Consider the following 21,819-nt stretch of genomic DNA (forward strand, 5'->3'; position numbering starts at 1 on the left):
TCTCTCTCTACCCTCTCTCTCTCTCTCTCTCTAGCTCCAAGAATCTCTAGTTTTCTCCAAGAACTCTCCAAGAAAGTACTTGACTTAGAAAGTTGAAGGTTTGTTCAATCTCAATCCTCATTTCCTCAAGAGAAATGCCTCAAGCATCAATGATGGTTGGGAAATAGAGTATTAGGACAGTGTTTCTCAACGTGTATAAGCCTTGGTTTGGTGGTTTTGATTTGCTTGTAGGATTTTCTCAAAGAAAGTGGTGGTCTTGCCTAGGGTTTTAAAGTATCATTATAGATTGAAGAACTCCATTGATCAACTTGGGTTTGCAAGTTCTTTCTCAATCTTTTTTAAGTCTCTGTCAATCCAAATTTTGTGTAGATTTTATTTTTTTTGTGGTGGTGTTATCTCACTCTCCCCCAACTTATAGTTAAATTGTAACGCCCTAATTCCTTAGAGCCGTTACTAAGTGAATTTAAAAATGTGCATTCAACTCGCTAACCGAGGTTTTAGGTCAAACAGTGTAATTAAGTCATTAACAAAGAAAAAGCTTTAGAAATAATAATTTCCATAGAAAATCATAAAAGTTTTACACTTGGGATCCCAAAATACAGTTTAGAAATATTTACAACATAAAAATAGAACCAAGTCGGCTAAACGACAAAATCTAAGTTTATTTACAAGCATCTTCCAAAATCCTCTGGTGGTGGCAGCCAGGCTGGCCAAACATGTACACGCCGCCTCACGCCTGCTGTACTCATGGTTACTTGACCTTTTCTTCACCCTTACCTGCACCACAGAGCATCTGTGAGCCGAAGCCCAGCAAGAAAACCCACAACCTGAAAACATATGCATTACATATATCAAGCGTATAGACAGGCCACCAATGGGCTAAACACAAACGGCCTAGCCGTCCCAGGCGTTTACCAAGCCCTGGGTTCGCGGACCACGCCGTGAGGATATCCCAGGTATCCTTTTAGGGACTCGCCCTGGCAACTCGTACTCCACGTGCTCAACGCTGCTCCCGGCCCCTTGCCATTCTCGGCCATGCACTCAACGTGCCCAACACCGTTCCCGGCTCTAGCCGATCATTCACATCAAAATATACATATCATAGCAAGCAAATACATAATTCTAGCATATTCAACTAAAGGGCTACGCCCCGCAGTTCTAATATATATGGGCTCATCCCTGCATACCAATTCTATTCAAACACATTGGGCTCAGCCCTGCACACAAGCTCAATGGGAACAAGGGTTTTCTTACTTGAGTTCTGAGCTTTCTGAGCACCGAAACCCTGAGCACAGTCCTCTAACTTGAGCCTCTCTGAAACCCTAGTCACAACACATTAACAACGTTCATCCATCAAGTTATAATCCATTAAATAACTTCGAGCCATAACCTTAACCTCCGGGACCTTGAATTCTATCAATCCGGGTGATAAAATCCATCCCGAGCCTTACCCAATGAGTTCCCAAGCCTAAATACCCTAAAAAACACAATTTGGCACTAAGAGCCGCGACCCCACCCACAGGCACCGTGGCTAGCCTCAAAACAGAGGCTAGCACCTCGCTGACCCCCACATGGGCCGCGGCGTGCATGAACCTCTTGGCCTCCCATGGCCGCGCGCGCACACGGGCCGAGGTGCGCCCCTCGTAGGGTCGCGGCCCTCACCACCGAACCCAGAATTTCCATCACTTTCCTTGCATTTTCCTCGAGCTATCCCACTTAAAACTTATCTAACAAACCCAGATGATTAACACATACATACCAGCTCAATATCAACATTAAAACCCCATCAAAATCTGCTCCAAAACCCAACTAAAGTACCCAAACACAGATTAAGCTTAACTAGCATGCATACTCTAGCAAACCAGCAACAATTCTCAACATAATACCAATAATTTAAGCTTACCTTGCTGAATTCAATCCCTATAGTTGATCCTCATTCCTCAAGCTTTAAGCTCCTAAGTTTCCTCAGCCCAATCCCTTGCTTAAGCTAGCTTACACCAAAAATTCCCTTTGATATGCCTTAGAAAATGAAGGAGAGAAAGATAGGGATGGTGAGATGCTATCCTTAGTTCAGAAGGAGAAGTATAAGTCGGTTTCCCAAAGATTCTAAGTAAATCCTCCTTTTTGTTTTACTTTACTTAAGTCTAAAGGGTTAAGTACCAAAACGTCTCCGAGGGCAAAATGGTAAATTTCCCCAATATTCCCGCCTAGACATTCTATCCACAAATATATCTCCAAATATTTATTTTCATGTCCCGATAACCCCATAACTCATCTAATGCCCGAATTACCCCTCGACTCGCCCCGAGTCCGAATCTCAACCCCGTTGTGACTTTCAGGCTAACCGCTCCCCAGGACTGTCTCGGATCGTGCTGCACAGACATATCACATATATAACATTTATCACACTTATGCCCCTAATATCCAGACGGGGCCCACATGCACATTTAACTCAATTAAACATGCATCATAATCATATATTCACATAAATCCATGTATAAGAATATTAAATCATTTATTGCCCTCCAGGCACACTAATCAAGGCCCTAAGCCCGATTAGCATATTCGGGTCGTTACAACTATCCCCTCCTTACAGAAATTTCGTCCTCGAAATTACCTCAACAACTCGGGGTGCCGCTACCTCATCTCTGACTCAAGTTCCCACATCGCCTCCTCAACCTTGATGTTTCTCCACAGCACTTTCACTAAGGCGATGGTCTTGTTCCTCAAGACCTTATCTTTTTGGTCAAGAATCTGAATCGGCTTCTCCTCATAGGAAAAATCCTGATCAAGCTCTAGATTCTCAAAACTTAGAACATGCATTGAATCTGACATATACTTCTGAAGCATGGATACATGGAATACATCATGAACCCCTGATAAAACTGGAGGCATCGCTAATCTATAAGCTACCTCTCCAACCCGTTCCAGAATCTCGAAGGGGCCAACAAACCTAGGGCTCAACTTGCCCCGAACACCAAACCGTCTCACACCCCTCATGGGTGAAACCCTAAGGAACACATGATCACCAATCTGAAACTCCACGCTCCTGCGTCTCAGGTCTGAATAACTTTTCTGTCGACTCTGGGAGGCGAGCATACGCGCTCTAATCTTTTCAACCGCCTCATTGGTCCTCTGAACCATCTCTGGACCCAAATACCTCCTCTCACCTGTCTCATCCCAATGAATAGGTGATCTACACTTCCTTCCATAAAGCATCTCGTACGGAGCCACACCAATGGTCGCCTGATAACTGTTGTTGTATGAGAACTCGATCAAAGGGAGATACTTACTCCATGATCCCCCAAAGTCAAGCACACAGGCTCACATCAAATCCTCCAATATCTGAATCGTCCTCTTAGACTGCCCATCCGTCTGAGGATGATAAGCGGTACTAAACCATAACTGCATGCCCATAGCCTTCTGCAGACTCTCCCAAAACTTGGAGGTGAAGGTGGGGTCTCTGTCCGACACTATCGACCTTGGAGCCCCATGAAGTCGAACAATCTCCTTCACATACAAATCAGCATACTGCTCCACAGTATAAGTTGTCTTTACAGGCAAGAAGTGGGCGGACTTGGTATACCTATCTACAATCACCCACACTGAGTCATGCTGTCCCACAGTTCTCGGTAAACCAACTACAAAATCCATAGTAATATCTTCCCACTTCCACTCTGGGATCCCCAAAGGCAGCAACAACCCCGCTGGCCTCTGGTGCTCAGCCTTAACCTGCTGACAAGTTAAGCACTTAACCACATAATCCACCACATCCCTCTTCATGCCCGACCACCAATACAGAGCTCGCAAGTCCTAGTACATTTTCGTCGAACCCGGGTGCAAAGAATAGGGAGTGGCATGTGATTCATCCAAGATCTCTCGCCGGATACCAGAATCCATCGGAACACAGATTCGACCCTTATACTTCAGTAACCCCATCTCTGACATGGAAAATCCTTTGTCGCTTTGACTAAGGCACTCTCCCTATGTCCTCTCAACTAAGAATATTTTCCTTGCGCTTCCTTGATCCTCTCAAGGAGTGTAGACTGAAGAGTGATGTTGGCCAACTGACCAACCACCAACTCTATACCTGCTCTGGTCATCTCCTCAGCTAACTTATCAGATACCTGTCTCGAGCTAAACAACTAACCTGGGCCCTTCCGATTCAATGCATCAGCCACTACATTAGCCTTCCCAAGATGGTAAAGGATATCATAATCATAATCCTTAACCAACTCCAGCCACCGCCTCTGGCGCATATTCAAGTCCTTCTGTGTAAAGAAATACTTCAGGCTCTTATGGTCGGTGTATATCTCACACTTCTCACCATAGAGATAATGCCTCCAAATCTTAAGTGCAAACACCACCACTGCCAACTCCAGGTCATGCGTAGGATATCCCTACTCATATTCCTTCAACTATCTCGATGCATAGGCTATCACCTTGCCAGCTTGCATCAACACGCACCCCAAAACCTGCCTATACGCATCACAATAGACCACAAACTTTTCATTCTCTGTCGGCAAGCTTAACACTGGCGCAGTATTCAGTCGCCGCTTCAGTTCCTTAAAACTGTTTTCACATCTATCCGTCCAAGCATACCTTGTCTTCCTCTTTGTCAGTTCTGTCAATGGCGTAGCTATTTTGGAGAATCCCTCAACAAACCACTGATAGTACCCTGCTAGACCCAGGAAGCTTCTTACTTCAGGAACACTGCTCGATCTAGGCCAATCTCTGACCGCCTCAATCTTACTTGGGTCAACCAGAATCCCCTCCTTACTGACAATATGGCCTAGAAATGTAACTTGTGGCAACCAGAACTCACACTTACTGAACTTAGCATATAACTTATGCTCCCTCAACCGCTGTAGTACCAACCGCAGATGCTGCTCATGCTCTGCCTCTGACTGGGAGTACACTAAGATGTCGTCGATGAATACGATCACAAACTTGTCCAGATAATCCCTGAAAACCCTATTCATCATATCCATGAAGACTGCTGGGGCATTGGTTAGTCCAAAGGACATAACCAGGAATTCATAATGTCCATACCTCATTCAGAAAGCAATCTTTGGTATGTCCTCCTCTTTAATCCTTAACTGATGGTAACCTGATCGGAGATCAATCTTGGAAAACACTGTTCTTCCCTGTAGCTGATCAAACAAATCATCGATCCTAGGTAGTGGATACCTGTTCTTAATGCTTAACTTGTTCAGCTCCCTATAATCGATACACATCCTAAGGGACCCATCCTTCTTCTTAACGAAAAACACTGGTGCACCCCATGGCGAGAAACTCGGTCTGATGAACCCCAAATCAAGTAACTCCTGTAACTGAATCTTCAGCTCTTTTAGCTCCACCGGAGCCATTCTATAAGGTGTCCTAGATACTGGCTCTGCTCCTGGTACCAATTCTATAACAAAGTCAATCTCCCGCTGCGGCGGCAACCTCGGCTAATCCGCTGGAAACAAATCCGGAAACTCACACACCAATCTAGTCTCACCCGGTCCAACCGACACCACCCTAGAAGTATCAACAACGCTTGCCAGGAATCCTATGCAACCTTCCTGCATCAGGTCCCTAGCTCTTAAGGCTGAAATCATTGGTACACGCGGTCCATTAGCTGACCCCACAAACACAGAGGTTACCTCCCCTTCTGGTTCAAAAGTCACCATTCTGCACTTGTAGTCAATCGTTGCCCCATACTTGGATAACCAATCCATTCCTAGAATCATGTCAAAGTCATCCATCTCCAGCTCAATCAAATCAGCAGATAGCTCCCTACCATCTACCTCTACTGGTAATGCTCTAATCCACTTCCTAGAGACTACCAATTCTCCTGTTGGCAACAAAGTTTGGAATCCCCTAGCATACACACCACTAGGTCTACAAAGCTGATCTATCACTCTAGCAGATACAAATGAGTGGGTAGCCCCTGAATCAAACAATGCAGTATACAAAGAACCAGCGCTAGAGATCTAACCTGTCACAACTGAGGGGCTAGCCTCCGCCTCAGTCCGTGTCAAAGTGAATACCCTGGCAGGAGCAAGACTGTCACTCTGCTTCTGCTCCTCCTTCTTAACTTGAGGGAAATCCCTCTCCAGATGGTTGGCACTCCCACAAACGAAGCAGGCCCTGATCCTGCACTCACCCTGGTGTTGACGCCTGCACCGCAGACACATAGGAAAACTCTTCCAATTATCACTGCCACCCTGACGGCCAGTAGAAGCACCCAGTGCCCTTCTATCTGAGCTGGGAGGAACAAAGGAATCTGGGGCCTTCCTCTTCTGTTCACTAGAACCACCACCATGACTGAGTCCAACTAAAGGAGGCACTGCCCTCCTGGCATCGCGCCTAACAGCGCTATCCTTCCAAATCTAATCTTCGGCCCTCTCAGTAGTAAGGGCCTTATCCACGGCTTGATCGTAAGTAGTAGTCTCTGGATCCAAGGTAATGTTCACATCGTGGGCAATCATAACATTCAACCCCTGCACGAATCTATCCCTCCTTGCCGCATCAGTCGGCACTAGTTCTGACGCAAACTTCGCCAATCTATCAAACTTAATAGCATACTCTGTCACTGTCGATCGATTATGAGTCAGGTTGATAAACTCATCAACCTTCGTAGCTCGTACTGCCACACTATAGTACTTCTCATTAAACAAGTTCCTGAACTCTTCCCAGGTCATCACTAATACATCTCTTCTCTGAACTACCACGTCCCACTAGATGAGGGCATCCTCTCTGAACATGTAGCTAGTACAGGCTACCCTCTCATTTCCCCTGAACTCTCATAAAATCCAAAATCATGGCAATCATATTCATCCACTGCTCTGCCCGCAGTGGGTCTGATCCACCCTCGAAGGTGGGAGGATGTTGCTTCCTGAACCTTTCATACAAAGGTTCCCATTTATTCTCCATAGCAGACTGCACTGGCACTGGCGTTGCAACTTGCTGCACTGGCAGCCTAGTAACCTGAGGCGGGGCTTGTTGCCTCATCTGTCGCAACTCTTCCTCTGTTCGCTGCAGTCTCGCTTCCATCTCAGCAAACATCTCTTGCTAGTTTTGTGGGGCAGGTGGAGGGTCCTGACCCTGATTGTCATCCTCGGCCCTACTGCCGCGGAGTCTAGTTGATTGTCGAGGCATCTCAACAAATATGCCTGCAACCAACGACGTCGCTCATCAGGCATGACAACAACATCCAAAACCACCTCCCAGGCACATCAATCATCCACAAATAATAACTCATATAGCATATAGCACACAGCGGGCCATGCCCTAGCATCATGCATATATTAACTCATTCATCATGCTCTATATAAAGTAAGCAGGCATACAGGGCATTCAAACACTTATTCAAACATGTTAGCCAATCTTACCAACCAACCCTGAGTTAAGCCTGTCTCTGACAGCGTGTGTACATGTTTGGTCAATCTCCAGAACCAATAACCTTGGCTCGCTTTGATACCAAGTTATAACGTCCTACTTCCTTAGAGCCGTTACTAAGTGAATTTAAAAACGTGCTTTCAACTCGCTAACCGAGGTTTTAGGTCAAACAGTGTAATTAAGTCATTAAAAAAGCAAACGCTTTAGAAATAATAATTTCCATAGAAAATCATAAAAGTTTTACACTTGGGATCCCAAAATACAGTTTAGAAATATTTACAACATAAAAATAGAACCTAGTCGGCTAAACGACAAAATCTAAGTTTATTTACAAGCATCTTCCAAAATCCTCTAGCGGTGGCAGCCAGGCTGGCCAAACATGTACACGCTGCCTCACGCCTGCTGTACTCATGGTTGGTTGACCTTTTCTTTACCCTTACCTGCACCACAGAGCATCTGTGAGCCGAAGCCCAGCAAGAAAACCCACAACCAGAAAACATATGCAATACATATATCAAGCGTATAGACAGGCCACCAATGGGCTAAACACATACGGCCTAGCCGTCCCAGGCATTTACCAAGCCCTGGGTTCGCGGACCACGCTGTGAGGATATCCCAGGTATCCTTTTAGGGACTCGCCCTGGCAACTCGCACTCCATGTGCTCAACGCTGCTCCAGGCCCCTTACCATTCTCGGCCTTGCACTCAACGTGCCCAATGCCGTTCCCGGCCCCTCGTCGTTCTCGGACCACACCGTTCCCAGCTCTAGCCGATCATTCACATCAGAATATACATAGCATAGCAAGCAAATATAGAATTCTAGCATATTCAACTAAAGGGCTACGCCCTGCAGTTCTAACATATATGGGCACAACCCTGCATACCAATTCTATTCAAACACATTGGGCTCAGCTCTGCACACAACCTCTATGGGAACAAGGGTTTTCTTACCTGAGTTCAGAGCTTTCTGAGCACCGAAACCCCGAGCACAGTCCTCTAACTTGAGCCTCTCCGAAACCCTAGTCACAACACATTAACAATGTTCATCCGTCAAATTCTAATTCATTAAATAACTTCGAGCCATAACCCTAACCTCTGGGACCTTGAATTCTATCAATTCGGGTGATAAAATCCATCCCGAGCCCTACCCAATGAGTTACTAAGCCTAAATACCCTAAAAAACACAATTTGGCACTAAGAGCTGCGGCCCCACCCACAGGCACCGCAGCTAGGGTCAAAACAGAGGCTAGCACCTCGCTGACCCCCACACGGGCCGCGGCGCGCATGAACCTCTCGGCCTCCCATGGCCGCGGTCCTCACCACCGAACCCAGAATTTCCATCACTTTCCTTGCATTTTCCTCAAGCTATCCCACTTAAAACTTATCTAACAAACCCAGATGATTAACACATACATACCAGCTCAATATCAACATTAAAACCCCATCAAAATCTGCTCCAAAACCCAACTAAAGTACCCAAACACAGATTAAGCTTAACTAGCATGCATACTCTAGCAAACCAGCAACAATTCTCAACATAATCCCAATAATTTAAGCTTACCTTGCTGAATTCAATCCCTGTAGTTGATCCTCAATCCTCAAGCTTTAAGCTCCTAAGTTTCCTCAACCCAATCCCTTGCTTAAGCTAGCTTACACCAAAAATTCCCTTTGATATGCCTTAGAAAATGAAGGAGAGAAAGATAGGGATGGTGAGATGCTATCCTTAGTTCAGAAGGAGAAGTATAAGTCAGTTTCCCAAAGCTTCTAAGTAAATCCTCCTTTTTGTTTTACTTAACTTAAGTCTAAAGGGTTACCTCAAGGCTCGGGGTACCAAAACGTCCCCGAGGGCAAAATGGTAAATTTCCCCAATATTCCCGCCTAGACATTCTATCCACAAATATATCTCCAAATATTTATTTTCATGTCCCGATAACCCCATAACTCATCTAATATCCAAATTAACCCTCGACTCGCCCCGAGTCCGAATCTCAACCCCGTTGTGGCTTTCAGGCTAACCGCTCCCCAGGACTGTCTCAGATCGTGCTGCACAGACATATCACATATATAACATTTATCACCTTTATCACACTTATGCCCCTAATATCTAGACGGGGCCCACATGCACATTTAACTCAATTAAACATGCATCATAATCATGTATTCACATAAATCCACGTATAAGCATATTAAATCATTTATTGCCCTCCAGGCACACTAATCAAGGCCCTAATCACGATTAGCAAATTCAGGTCGTTACATAAATAATTATTTAATTCATAATTATTCAATTTCCCATAATTATCACATAATTATTTCCATGCCCTAAAAAATGAATCATTTTGCAATTAAGTCATTCTCTCTACAAATCATTCTTTTGACATCCTTACCCTTGACAATGTAGGACAGACGTGATCTGGGACCATGGACCTATAATGCGAAGCTCCAATAAACCAGATTATTAATTAAACTCTTTAATCTAATAATCTTTTTTATTAATTCCATGATTACTCCACTATAAATATGATTATATTTATAGAATTATATAATTAATTCAAACAATAATTATAACATTCAAACATAATAAAATTGTACTTATATTTAAAACAATAAAATGTCTTTACATGCTTTTAGGGTATTAATCCTAACAATCTCTCACTTGCCCTCAAAGTGTAATGCCCTACTACCCAGGGAACGTTACGCTGTACATTTTAAATAGTGCTAAACTTGCTAAACGAGTCATTTGGCCATAATTATGTAACTAAGTGTGACTAACAGTTTAGGGTTAAATTTTTTGGTCAAAGATACAACGTTTCACTAAAACGTTTACTGTATACATTGGGATCCCAAAATATATTTTAAAGGGTAATTACAATAAAAGAGTTACAACTAGCCGACCTAAGTAGTAAAATAGGGTTTAACCCTATTTCCTCTTTAAACCCTCGGCAGTGGTGCTCGAGCAGCCGCATATGTACACATCGTCACCTAAGCTCTCCAACTCAAGGATGGTCCAGCTTTCTTTTGCCTTTACCTGCACCACATAGCACCCATGAGCTGAGGCTCAGCAAGAAAACTCAACATGCACATAAACAGACAATAACATGTCACTAAATCATAATAAGCATGCCTAGCTGTAATAGCCCTATTCATGCATGCAATACAAATAAATGATTATGGGGCCCTGCGCCCTATATAGATGACTGTCAAGTCAATCTGGGGATCTACTATTTGAATAGATGACAATGAGTCTATCTCTTGGGATTCGCTCCTTGAATAGATGACTAATGAGTCTATCTCTAGGGATTTGCTCCCTAAATAGATGACTAATGAGTCCATCTCTAGGCATCTGCTCCCTGAATAGATGACTAATGAGTCCATCTCTGGGGATCTTCTCCCTAAGCCATGTGACATTTCAGTTACCTAAGCCTTTTGGCTCTGGCTCTAAGTAACTAGCCTTTAGATCAGACAAGCGCTTTTAGTTTTCTTCGACCTTAAGGTAGCTCAAGCATTTAATGCTCATGTTGATTAGATCTAATCATTTCGTCTCTGCGTTCAATACGCTAATGCCACTCTTGACTCGTAGGCCAATTCCATACGACCAGCGCTCAGTACAATTGCCGATCATGACTGATAAGTCAAGACTTCACGACCAGTACTAACACCAATGTTGTTTCTGAATAATGAGTCAGTACTACTCACAAGTAAACAATGCAATTAGGCATATATCATATGTCAAATATCCAAATATAAGGCATTCAACATGCTTACTCAACATTCACCAGCATAATTATGATCATGCACATTTACAGATACTCAAGCTCTGATCAATTCCATATTCAATATTCATGTCATGCCATAATCACATGTATCGCATGCATCACATGCATCACATACTGGGTACAGTTTTCTTACCTTTGGTCCAAGCATAGGTTACAATAAACGACCCTCAAGCACAATCCTGATTCTAGCCCTTAGTGATAACCTAGTCACAACCATAACATAAAACCTCATAAAAAATGAGTAAATAAATACTTCTGGACCAAAACCTAGCCTCCAGGATGTTGAGTCCTACTCAACTGGGTAGTAGGATCGATCCCAAGCCCTTAGAATTAAGTTCGCATGGCTAAAAACCAAATCTGGGCAAAAATGCACAAGCCAATCACGACTTGGCCCTAAGGGTCGCGACTTGCTCCCAAGAGAGAGAGAATTTGCCTGGCTTCAGGGTGCGGGCTGTGACTTGTCCCCTCTTGGGTTGCGACGTGCTCCCCAGGCAGATTCCTCCTGGCTCCTGGTTCATCCCGATCGCGACTTGACCACGAAACCAACCATTTTCTACGATTTTCCCCACTTAAAATCCTCCAAAAACCTATCCAAACACATCCAAATCCCAAAATCAAAGTTCCCAAACCTCCTAATTTCCCAAGACCATGAAAACCCAAGTCTCAATCCATCCAAAAACTCATCAAAACGTAAAATCCAATCAAAGCTTAAAAAAACTTAAAATTTGGATTACCTTCGATTGGGTTGTTTCCCAACTAAATCCTTCTTTTAATAAGCTTCTAATCTTCTCTAGAATCTCTATGCTTCAATATTTGCTTGAATCCGAGTCCTAAAACTCGAGTTTCCTTCAAAAATGCGAACGAGTGATGTAATGACCCAAAATCACTAATAAGGCTTAAGGGCCTTGATTAGTGTGCTGGGAGGGCACGATTGGATTATATGTAAATTAAGTAGTTTAATGCATGATTCTGTGATAAGCATAATTGTATGGTTATATGAATGTATATGTGAAATGCATGTCTACGAGTATTAGTATGCATGTAGGCCCCGTTTAGCTTAAATGGATATATTTGTAATTTTAGCATGTTGAGGGTGTAAATGTGATTACATGTTATAATTATGAGGACCACATTATTATGTGGGTAAATCTACAGCATGCGACTTGAGGCGGTCCTAGGGAGCTAGTTAGCGAGAAAGTCACAACGGGACCTAATACTTGACTTGGGGCAAGTCAAGGGGTATTTCGGGTATTAGATGGTTATTTGGGTTATCGGGTTATGGAAGTAAATAATTGGAGATATATTTGAGGTTAGAAAGATTAGGTGGGAATACTGGGGAATTTTACCATTTTGCCCTCAGGGACGTTTTCGGTACCCCAAGCCTCAAGATTGACTTAATTGCTTAAGGATAGACTAAGTAAAATCTAGAAAACGGTAGAACAAAAGCCAAACTGACCTTCCTTCCTCTTCTCTTTCTATCTCAAAGGAAACCACAAGGAACCAAGAAGAACTTGGCTGGAACTCAGAGAATTGGAGCTGTGATTTAGGAGAATAGCTCAAGGATTAGCTAAGGATTCAGTCAAGAGTTAAGGTAAGCTATGAGTTTTATGCATGGTGGTTAAATTCTGTGATTATGGATGAGTTCTAAAGTGTTTATGGGATTTGGAATTAAAGGTTGAATTAAGGCAGAAAACTTGGGAGTTAGCTAAGTGAGTGTTTGGAGGATTGATTCTTCAGTGAAGGTAAGCTCCAATTTATGATATAGTGTTTGAATTCTGGGTTTTTCTGACTGGTTTTGGTATTCTTGAGTGTGTGGGTTTCAGAAATTAAAGTGGTGTTTTGATGAGTTTTTAGATTAAGTTTTTGCTGGCTTATGCTTCTGAAATCATGCAAGAATGTTTGTGATAATTGGAGTATATTATAGGGATGGTTATGGGTGATTTTGAGTGTTAAAAATGGTGGTTTTTCTGGGTTTGAAGGGGTCAGACTGCGGCATAGTTCTTGGTGTGCCGTGGCCCTCTAAAACTGATAGGTGCTGGAGATGAAGGGCGGGCCACGACATGGGGTATGTAGGGCCGCGGCCCTTGTTAGTTTTTGGCCGAGGCTGAGCCTCTGGTTGGGGCCATGCCACGGCATAGGGAGCTTGAGCCACGACCCTTATGGACATTTGTGGCCTTTTGGAGTTTTTAAGTGTGGGAACATAACCTAGGGTGCTCGGGATCGATTCTACTACCGTGTTTGGTGGAATTCGATGTCCCGGAGGCTAGAACCTTATCTGGAAACCTTTTTACAATTATAAATGGTATCCCTTATCTTGGTTGTGACTAGGTATAAGCTAGGGTCTCGGGAAATGGATCGTGGTCAAGAGGCATCTCACGTAACCAGTACATTTGGAAATTAAAGGTAAGAAAACTGCACCCGGTTGTGAATTTATAATGGGACTAAGGGTTCCCTATTTTGTATGCTTTATGAAGGATGGCATTATGTCATGTGAATAACAAGCAAACGACCTAAGAGTGCCAGAGTTTACATTGGCGCACAGGGCACGACTCAGCTACTGGTAGCTGAGGACAGCTTATTAATCACTGAGCTCGGTTTAAGCGGACCGGAGTCAGTGGGGTAAACAGAGTGTGCAACCTAAGGGCGTCGACCCTGCTTATCATGTATTTTGATTATTATTATTGATTAATGAACTTGTCATGCTAAATAGCTAGATGTTAGTTTGTGGATTCTCTGGTTATGTCTATGAACAATATGATTAATGTGGATTGTTAAGTGTACAAACATGCTTAAAGAGTTATCTAATTGTTATCATTGTTTGTGATATGATGTCATGTTTTCTTGCTGGGCCTTGGCTCACGGGCGCTACATGGTGCAGGTAAAGGCAAGGGTAAGCTTGATCAGCCCTGAGTCGGAGAGCTCTGAAGGCAGAATGTACATGATCAGCTGCTCAGCCACCACAGTTGAGGAGACAGGAACAAGAGGGCCATAAATATATGTTTTACCCTTAGAGTGGCTAGTGGTTGTTTGTACTCTAGAAATTTTGTAAACTGACTTTCAAACACTGTTTCTTATGGGATCCCTTGTACAAAATGTTTAATTATATAAAATGTATCTTTTATGACCAAAACCTTTTAACCCTAGTTTTTTAATGGTTTCAGTGACACGTTTTTAACTAAATGACTTGATTAGCAAGTCCTGACCCTTTATAAATACACAGTGTAGCGGTCTTGGCCATCCAGGGCTTTACAACTTGGTATCAGAGCATCCTAGGTTTAAGGGTTCCTGAAGACCGGCTGGACATGTACATTCACTGCTAGAGACAAGCTCGATTCAGGGTTTGGTAATGTGTATATGTGCTTATATGTTTGTTTTCTTGGAAATAATTATGAATGTTGTTCTCTATTGGATTAATAGGAAGCATGAGATACTAATAGGACCTGTGTTGGATTAGCTGATACATGATCTTTATTTATTTTCATGTATATCTAATATTAAACAAATTAATACGAGATAGCCTAAAACATGTTTCTAAAATTGAATTCAAAGAGAAACAAATAATATAATACTTACAGTATACGCAGCGGAATTAAAGAGTCCTTCCTTCAGTTTCTCTAACTCTTGTATCCTTTCTGTCGCAGAGTATTATCAAGAAACTGAACCGATCTTCTATTTTCTTCACAATCTTCCAATGTATCCTTAGAACCACCTAGACTAGTGTGGGAAATTCTCAACACATGAGATAGATATAGAGAGAAGAAGAGAAAATAACAAAGAGGCTTAGAAAAGGACTTGTGTTTAGAGAGAATCTAAAACTATCAGAAAATCTGACTTGTGACTTATCAAACTTCTCAGAAATCTTAACTGATGACTTCTCTCTAAGCACTCCTTTTATAGACTCATTTAGGCCATTTAATTTAATTAAAAAATCAATAAAATAACAGCCATTTTGAAGCCCTAGGTCGACATTATCATGGGCTATAGGCCCGTGAAATTTCCCATTTGATTATAAGCTCATTGGACTTAAAATCAAGGCCTGTGTTATTTTCTATTGATTTAATTAATTAAATAATTATTTAAATCCTTTATCAAATTAATTATTTATAATTTGAACCTTGATTTAAATTTATTTATTAATTTAGATACCAATTTATCTTAATTAATAAATCTGCCATAATTTCTCTTTTCTTCTCAAAATTACACAACTCTGTGAAACTATCCAAAATTGACCTGATCAACTTTGATAATCATAATTGATGATTAAATCAATTAATTGAGACTATCTAGATGATTTTATCCAAGGTACAATGGGGACCATGAGCCTATGAAATCAAGCTCCAATAAGTTATCATAAATCTAACAAATAATTTTACTAACTTATTAATTCCTCGTGACTCCACTATAGACTTGGAATTGCACTCTTGAATTCATAGAACGCTCTATAACAAATATAGATACGCTATTAATTATCCATTGTTACAACCATAATTGTCACTCAATCCTCTATAGACGGTCTACAATGAGATAGGACTAAAATACCGTTTTACCCCTCATTGTATTTTATCCTTAAAACACTTAGAAACTAATTTAATTACTGAAATGAGATCTCTATCATTTAACACCTTGAACCAAACTAAAAGGAAACCATCATTTCACTTCTTCATCAGAAGCTATAGATGTTCATATCTATGATTAACACTCCCACTCAATTATACTACCGAGTTCCCAAGATGTAAGTATGGGCTAGTCCGTAGGGTAAGCTGATAACGAACAAGTCAAAGAACTCAAATAATACAATCAGTTAGAATACTAACCACTCAGAATTGAGATTGAATTGACCTATGGTCAACTATATGATATGACTAGAATAGATAATAACGATATGTTTACTTATCTTATCAATTGTCAATATCGGTCCTGTCCGATGTAACAAATACATCCGATCTTATCTACTTTGCTAATGTTATGGAAAGAACATGACACTGTAATGTGTAAGTAGATCATATCGTAGATTGGCAAGTCAGTGTAAATCCGGTGCACTGACTAATCTTAGGACTAACTTATTTTGAACATATAATCATATTTATATTCCACTGTGATTACGTCACTATAAATAAGGTTAGCTATATGCTCAGGATTTAATAGAAGTTTATATTAAACAAATAATCATGAAAATAAAACATGTGAGCAAAGTGATTGACCAAGTCAAAAAAATGATTTCTATTCTTTTATTGATAATAAAATGATATTGTAAAGAATTTGGGTTTTAATTAGGGCATAAAACCCCAACAGCCTGACCCTTCACTACTGTGTGATAATAATGAGGCATGCTTATTAGCATTCCTGTGCATGTAAATGAATATCTGAATGATTGACTATGTATTGTGTTTATATGGGTGAATGTATGGATGAATTTCTATATCTTGATTGCTTGTGATGGATTATGTTCCATTGGTGGATTTTGGAAAAGCTTTTTCCCCATCATCATGGTTTGATTGCCAAGTCGTTGATTGCAGATTTACTTGGATAGCTATGCGTCCAAGAAAATCTACGCGACTAGCCGACACTATGTCTGGGACCGGAGGTGATGACCAGGGCCAGATTCCTCCGCCAGTCCCTAAGAACTGGAAACAGATTATGGCAGAGATGCAAGCGCAACTTTAGAGCCAAGATGAGCTGATTCGTCTTCTATGACAACAGGCTCCATCAGGGAGTGTTGCACCTATTGTGCCACCTGTAGTGGCACCAGTTATTCAGCCAGTAAAGGTTGGGAATAGATGGGAGCCATTGTATGAGCGGTTTTGGAAGCAACATCCCCCAAATTTTGAGGGAGGACCTAACCCACTAAAGGCCAAACAGTGGATGGCTATGATTACTACTATCCTGGACTTCATGAGGATAGAGGGATATCACAGAGTGGCCTGTGCCACATATATGCTGAGAGAAGATGCCCGCATCTGGTGGGAAGTTGCATCACAGACCAAGGACATCACTGCTTTGAGTTGGGATGGATTCAAGGACTTGTTTAGTCAGAAATACTACAATGTTGCCATTAGGACAACGAAGGTTAATGAGTTTGTGGGGTTGGTGCAGGGCAATATGACAGTTACTAAGTATGCCCTAAAATTCGATAGACTTGCGAAATATAGATGTAATAAGCATATAGGATCCATGCACAGTGCCAACAAATACAAGGGTTTCTCACTCCCAAACCCAAAAGTTACTATTCTTTCCCTGCAATCCATCATTGCCCCATACTTGGTTAAGCAATTCATATCCAGTATCATACCAAAGTCAGTCATAACCAACTCCATCAAGTTAACTGATGAGTCCCTTCTCACCTTAACCTAACCCATATCTTAAAATTTCCAATAGAGTATCACATTCTCATCACAACATAACCATGTAATCTGCATATCAAGTCTATGCCTTTCTAGATGCAACAAATTAAAGAACAACATGGCACAAAAACTAGTCAGCATAATAAAAAAACACAACTAGGAAGTTGATCTGCCACTACTAAGGAACCAGCCTCAGTCTCAGTCTCAAACTCTAACTGCATCGAAGTGAACACTTGAGCTAGAGTCGAGCTGTCCACCCCCTTATGCTCATCCTTCATTCGCCTTGGGAAATTCCTCTTACGGTGCCCAAACATCCCACATAAGAAACATGCCCTTGCTCGAAATTCTCCCAGATGATGCCTCTTACACTGAGTGCATTCTGGGTAGACTTTCCAATCCTTGTCCTTGCCCGATCAATAAACGAAGGTATCACCGTCTGAGCTCCGTGCTCTCCGACACTCTCCTTCTCAATCTGATTTCCTATGCTCTCAACAACAAGAGTCGTTCCTACCACCTGAGCATAAGTAGAGATTTCATGCACTGGGGCAACTCTAATGCCCTGAGCTATTCTAGGATTCAATCCCTGGATAAACCTTTCTATATGCTTTCCTCTCTTGTGGCTTCTAATGTTCCTTGGAATTTTCTACTGCTCTGTTGTTGTCACAATACAAGATTAGTGGCTTATCCACATCTGGAACTACTTCCAGATCAGTGTATTCCTCAACCAAGCTGCTTCCTTAGCTGCTTCACAAGCCGCTATATACTCGACTTCCATGGTTGAATATGCAATACTGGATTGTTTAATACTTCTCCAGACTACAACTCCTCCACCAAGAGTGAATACTGACCCAGACGTCGACTTACGACTATCTTTGTCTGATTGGAAATCAGAATCAATGTATCTAGTAGGGTTTAACTCACCCTTGAATATACAAGCATATAATCTCTCATTCTCCTAAGATACTTGAGAATGTGTTCCAAACCTGGATTTGATTGATAACGACTCACAATCCCTACTGCATAGCACATGTCAGGCCTAGTACACAACATAGTAGACATAAGACTCCCAACTACTGAACTATAAGGATACTTTCTCATCTCCTCTTCCTTCTGAGGTGTCTTTGGACATTACTATTTAGAAAGAGTAATTCCATCTCTAGTCGGTAACTGGAATTTATTGGAATTATGCATAGAGAACCTTTCAAGCATCTTATCTATATAATTAGCTTGAGAAAGTGCCAAGAGCTTGTTCTTCCTATCTCTTAGGATTTGGATTCCCAGAACATAGCTCGCCTCGCCCAAATCTTTCATTTGTAACTTTTCGGCTAACCAATTCTTTACGTTTGACAGTGCCTCTACATCGTTGTCGATGAGGAGAATGTCATCAACATAAAGAACTAAAAAAAACCACCACTTTTCCTTTGATATATTTATATACACATTCTTCATCAACATTCTATTTGAAGCCATATGTTTTAATTGTTTCATCAAAGGTGATATTCCAAGATCTAGATGCTTGCTTTAATCCATAAATGGATTTCATCAACTTACAGACCCTTGATCTTCCCCATTCTTGATGAACCCTTCTGGTTGTACCATATAGATACTTTCATCAAGATATCCATTAAGGAACACTATCACGTCCATGTTTGATATCTCATAATCATACGTGGCAACTATGGATAAGAGGATGTGAATGGATTTTAGCCTGACCACAGGAGAAAATGTTTCTTCATAGTCAACACCTTCTCTTTGAGTGTAACCTTTGGCTACTAGCATTGCTTTGAAAGTCTCCACTTTCCCATTTACACCCAATGGACCCGACATCTTCAGGTGGGTCAACAAGTTCCCATACAGAATTGGAATACATAGATTCCATTTCTTGGTTCATGGCTTCTTGCCATTTCTCATTTTCAGGATCATCCATAGCCTATTTGAAGGTTAATAGATCTCCCTTGGTCTGTATCAGAAACAATGACACGTGTGCCTCATTCATAGCGAACATGTTGTCTCATAATTCTCTCACTACGGCGTTGCACTAAGGTTTCCTTTTCAAGAATAGTGTTTTCCTCATTTTTTCTTTTATCATTAATGATGATGATGAAGGTGATGGAACCTTATCAGCTGTGAGTTCCTCCAATACTACTTTGCTCCGAGGTTTATAGTTATTCATATAGTCATATTCAAGGAAGGTCGCATTTGTTGAAACAAATACATTTTGGTCCTTGGGACTATATAAGTAACTGCCTTTTGTTTCTGGAGTGTAGCCCACAAAAATACACACTTCAGACCTCAAATCAAGTTTTCCTGATTTAGGTCTAAGAACATGAGCAGGACAGCCCTAAATGTGGAAATGGTTCAAAATAGGTTTGTTTCCATTCCAAAGTTCCAGTGGCGTTTTGCTCATGGTCTTAGATAGGACCACGTTCAAAATGTAAGTCACCGTTTGAAGTGCATATCTCTTGAATGAGAGAGGAAGTGAAGAGTAGCTTAACATAGACCTGACCATGTCCAACAAGGTACTATTTCTTCTTTCTGAAACACCATTTTGTTGTGGCGTTCCAGGTGATGTGAGTTGGGATAGAATACCATGCTCCAACATGAAATCTTTGAATTCTAAATTCAAGTATTCACCACCTCGATCTGATCGAATTTTTTTAAGAGTCTTACCTAATTGCTTCTCAGCCTCAATTTTGAATTCTTGAAACTTACCAAAAGTTTCAGATTTCCTAAGCATTAAGTAAGTATCACCATATCTTGAGTAATCGTAAATAAAAGTGACAAAGTACTCATACCCACCTGTTGCTTGTACATTGATTGGACCACAGACATCGCTGTGTACAAGCTCTAAAGGTTCAATAGCTATATTGCCTTTCGCTAAGAAATGACGTTTGGTCAGTTTTCCTTCTAGACAAGATTCACAAACCGGAAGAGTTCTAACTCATAGTTCTCTCAAAGGTCCATCTTTTGTTAATCATTTTATCCTGTCTAGTCCTATATGACCAAGTCTAAGATTCCAAAGATATTTGTCATCCTCTTTTGAAACTTTTTCTCTTTTGTTTCCATGCAGTTTTGCTACTTTAAATAATTCTGAGTAATTTAGCATTCCTTCATTAGGTTTGAGCATATACAGTCCATTTTTATATTCTGCTTGACAAATTTTGAAGCCATTCTTCGAAATAACAGTCACATTATTATTAAAAGAAATATTGAAAAATTGTTCATGTAAAATAGATAATGAAACCATGTTTCTAGAAAATCAAGGATTAAAATAAACATTGCTCAAAACGAGATAATTGTTCCCAAAATGTAAATGGATTGTTCCCTTTGCTCTAGCTAAAATGAGCGCTCTACTTCCAACTCGCATTGTAACGCCCTGGATAACCAAGGCCATTACACTGTGTGTTTGAAATAGTGCGAGACTTGTTAATCAAGTCATTTGATTAAAATTGTGAATCTAATGTTACAAACAGGTTAGGTTTAAAAGATTTTGGTTATAAATGAATAATTTTCATTTAAAATACATGTTTGGTACGTGGGATCCCAAATTAAGGTTTAAATAACATAATTACAGAATTTCCAAAGCTTATAAATAACCAAGCCACTATAATGGAAAAATACACGACAAATCCTCGATCGTGGCGGCCGAGTAGCTGACATTGTACACCTCGCCCCCAGAGCTCTCCAAACCATGGTCAACTTGCCTTACCCTTGCCCTTACCTGCACCAAGTAGCACCCGTGAGCCAAGGCCCAGCAAGAAAACATAAAATTTAAGACACAATCACTAATAATACTCAATTATTTCACAAGACATAACTAGGTACTCCACAGAACACAACATTCATTTATTCAATGATAATAGTCAACAAGCTAACAGTCTGCCATTCAACTAACCATCATATAATAATTACAATCAAATCACATGATAATTAGGGCCGACAACTTAGGTCGCACCCACACCCTCTGTTTATCCCACTGACTCCGGCTCGCTTAAACCAAGCTCAGTGCATAATAAGCTGTCCTCAGCTACCAGTGGCCGAGCCGCGCCCTGTGTGCATGTGTAAACTCCGGCGCTCTTAGGCCGCTTGTTTACTATTTACATGGCGTGATACCATCCATTTACATTATACATGGCATAATACCATTCTTTCAAAGCATACAAGATAGGGAACCCTTAGTCCCATTATATATCCACAACCAGGTGTAGTTTTCTTACCTTTAGTTCCAAGTGCTTTAATTAGGAAAGATGACCCCCGAGCACGATCCTGCTCCGAGCCCAAGTGTACACCTAGTCACAACCATGATAAAGGATTCCA

General features: G+C 41.3%; 1 pseudogene; it reads left to right on the forward strand.

The window, feature by feature from the left end:
* Positions 1-21,819, forward strand: part of LOC133825232 (uncharacterized) — a 125,330-nt pseudogene that overhangs the window by 12,198 nt on the left and 91,313 nt on the right.

This window comes from Humulus lupulus, chromosome 3, assembly GCF_963169125.1.
Source record: "Humulus lupulus chromosome 3, drHumLupu1.1, whole genome shotgun sequence".
NCBI classification, from domain to species: domain Eukaryota; kingdom Viridiplantae; phylum Streptophyta; class Magnoliopsida; order Rosales; family Cannabaceae; genus Humulus; species Humulus lupulus.